This window comes from Tachysurus vachellii, chromosome 10 (genome assembly GCF_030014155.1).
Source record: "Tachysurus vachellii isolate PV-2020 chromosome 10, HZAU_Pvac_v1, whole genome shotgun sequence".
NCBI classification, from domain to species: Eukaryota; Metazoa; Chordata; class Actinopteri; order Siluriformes; family Bagridae; genus Tachysurus; species Tachysurus vachellii.
Genome location: NC_083469.1, coordinates 1043813 through 1047500, shown reverse-complemented (window position 1 = coordinate 1047500; position 3688 = coordinate 1043813).

Sequence of the window (3688 nt, the reverse complement as noted above, 5' to 3'; positions counted from 1 at the left end):
TGACCTCTCTGTCCATTTTAGTGGTGACACACACACACACACACACACACACACACACACACACACACACACACACACACACTTTCAGCCTGATGTCAGTCACTCATTCATCTCACATGACATCACTTCTTTAACATTCTTCCTCCCGTCGGTCCTTATACAGAACATTAATCGTTCATTCCTCTATCGCTTTCTCTGGTCATGTGATCAGATTACTGAAACGTCATTGGCTGAATGTTTACAGTTCTTAATTTGGGGTCATCAAGAGACACTTTAGAAACACATCCATCACACTGCTCACTGAATGAGTGATGTCACCACTCTGTGTGTGTGTGTGTGTGTGTGTGTGTGTGTGTAGAACTAATTTATTTAGATGTGTTACTCATCATGTATTGATGAACATATTCTTGAATATATTTTATGAATAATTACTTTGCATTTATATTAATCAAAATAATAACACATATGAATGTATGTGGGGGGTCACGGTGGCTTAGTGGTTAGCATGTTCGCCTCACACCTCCAGGGTTGGGGTTCGATTCCCACCTCCACCTTGTGTGTGTGGAGTTTGCATGTTCTCCCCGTGCCTCGGGGGTTTCCTCCGGGTACTCCGGTTTCCTCCCCCGGTCCAAAGACATGCATGGTAGGTTGATTGGCATCTCTGGAAAATTGTCCGTAGTGTGTGATTGTGTGAGTGAATGAGAGTGTGTGTGTGTGCCCTGTGATGGGTTGGCACTCCGTCCAGGGTGTATCCTGCCTTGATGCCCGATGACACCTGAGATAGGCACAGGCTCCCCGTGACGAATTATGTGTGTATTTATTACAACTGTCAGGACTCTGCCTGCACTTTGGCCATGTGCCTTTTGTTTATGTTTCATGTTCACGTGTCTGCCCCGCCCTTGTCTTTTCCGCCCCGCCTCTGCACACCTGCCCCTTATGTTTAATGATTATTTGTATTATTTAATTGAGCCGCGTTGCCTCGTGCAGCGCGGAATCCTATTGTCTTCTGTAATTGTCTTCATGTCTGGTTTTGTCTGTGTCCTGTTTTGTGTCTTTAATTTATTAAATCCCTGTTTTTGTTACGCTGTCCTGCATTTGGGTCCATTTTTATCCCGCGTTTCGCTGACAACAACGATAATTAATAACCTGCGTCCTACAGCGTGTGCATTGCGATGTAAGAGGCAAAGCGACGATACACTCACCAAGATATTCAACCTCTCCTAGAACAGTCTACAATCCCCACCTGCTCAATGACTCTCACCCAGTAGCCCTGACCTCCATAGTGATGAAGTACTTCAAAAGACTGCTCAGAAACTTCATCACTTCTTCACTACCTGAAACCTTAGACCCACTACAGTTAGCGAACCGTTCCACACATTCATCACACAGCACTAGGCTACAGTTCAGCAACAAAATTCACTCCATACTCACCTCTAAGTTGGAGGACCTTGGACTTCAACTCCAACTTCCTCCGTCTCTCTCAACACTGAACCCGGCCCAGTGGGCCTGAGCTCCAATAACGATGAGATGGCCTTAAGGAGGAGATTAATGTTTAGAGTGGACAGTTTCCTTTATCTAGCAGGGCCTTTCATTGTCCTGTCACATCAACAGGCTGGTGTGATCAGCTGAGTGTGCCGACTGAGCTCCATGACCTGGAGTCAGTCTACAGCAAGCGATGCTGGACCAAGGCCAAGAAGATAGTGAGAGACCTCAGACAATCAAACAAGAGACTCTTTTCTCTCTGCAGGGAAGAGCTTCTGCACCTTGAAGGTGAACACTGAGAGAATGAGGAGGAGCTTGGTGAGGAGAACTACCCTGAGGCAGCTGAAATATTCAAAATAACAATAGGTGGTAAATTTACATCACTGCTTCTCTTAGAGTCTGAACACACTGATAATGACCCCATAAGCACCAATATCAATACAACAGTAACCAAATCAGCTGCTGAAATCCTAAGCAAACTGCATCTAAAAAAGAAACCCAGGGTCACAAACAAACTAATACATCTATGGGACAAGTTAAGAGCACTAAAGAGGAGCAAGAATACACCATGTGGACATGATGCCTACAGAGAAATCAGTAAGGACATTGAAAAGGAATGCGATCACCAAAACAGAACCGGGTGTCTGAACAGGTTCAAGAAATAGAGAACACCCTGAACTGCAGAAACAACATGTCCAACATTCTCCTACCAATATACTCACTCTCCCTCCTCTGAACATGTCCAAACCATCTTAATCCTGCCTCCCTAACTTTGTCCCCCAAACATCCAACATGACCTGTCCCTCTGATGTACTCGTTCCTAATCCTGTCCAATCTTGTCAGTCCCAAAGAGAACCTCAACATCTTCAGTTCAGCTACCTCAAGCTCCGACTCCTGTCTCTTCTTCAGTGACACTGTCTCTAAACCATACATCATGGCCGGTCTCACCACTGTCCTGTACACCTTCCCCTTGATTCTCGCTGATATTTTCCTATCACACAGAACTCCTGACACCTTTCTCCACCCATTCCAACCTGCCTGCACTTGCTTCTTTACCTCCTTCCCACTCTCTCCATTACTCTGGACTGTTGACCCCAAGTACTTAAACTTCTGTACTTTCTTCACCTCTTCACCCTGTAACCTTACTGTTCCACTTCCCTCCCTTTCATTCACACACACCAATGTGGCATACCAGACTGTGAATGTGTTAACGAGGACAAAACACCCCAGAGTCTCCACTATCCAGAGCAAAAACCAATGAAAGTCTCACAGGGGAACAAAATATCCTGAACAAGTAAACAGAATACTGGTCTGAACGTTACAACCACAAACCCAATATTGACCCAGCAGTTCTAACCTGTTCTCAAGCCATGGAGGAAGAGGACCATCTCTCCATCTTTCTGTGAAGAGGTCGAGGCATCAGTCTGAAGGTAGGAGAGGCATCTCGCTCTCAGGAAAATTGGCTGGAGTAGACAACATTCCTCAAAAAGGCACTCTGATTGAGTGTGTCATGGTGCTCTGTGCAATATAGCTATAGTTATATAGAAATATAACATCAGCTCTAGACTCATCAGTCATCCAAAACCTGTACATGAAGACTATCAGTGCAGTCCTCCACAATGAGGCCACTGGAGACACATTCAGAAAAATAGTTCACATATGCCAAGGATTCCTCTTCTCTCCTTAGGAAGACCTTCCCAGAAAAACACAAACTACAGTACTGACACAACTGAAGGCAGAAACATCAGTCTGAGATCCATGTGTCTGCAAATATAGTAAAGCTTAGTTGTTTTTTTCAATGTGCTAAATGTGCAAAACATTTACACTGTGTTATATTTGTAATACAGTGATGCCTTGAGATACGAGTGCTTTGACACACGAATTTTTTGAGATACGAGCTGTGATTCAACCAAACAAGCATCCGAGCTGCCGCCGCCGAAACAAAGATCCCCAACAACCACGTGTGCTCTGTTTCCCCCCTCAGCTTCCCGCGTCTCACTCGATTAAAGCCGCCTTCACACTGCACACGACAAACGACGGCCGATAAACAGGAAGTCATTCATTTCCTATGGAGAGTCACAAAGGGGCTGCGTGAGGTGACGACCATCTGAGGATCCGTAATGTTCGGATCCGTTTTAAGCGTTGGATCCGTTAAAAAATGTGAACTTGTGCGACTACACCACATCTGATATGCTGATCTGACAGG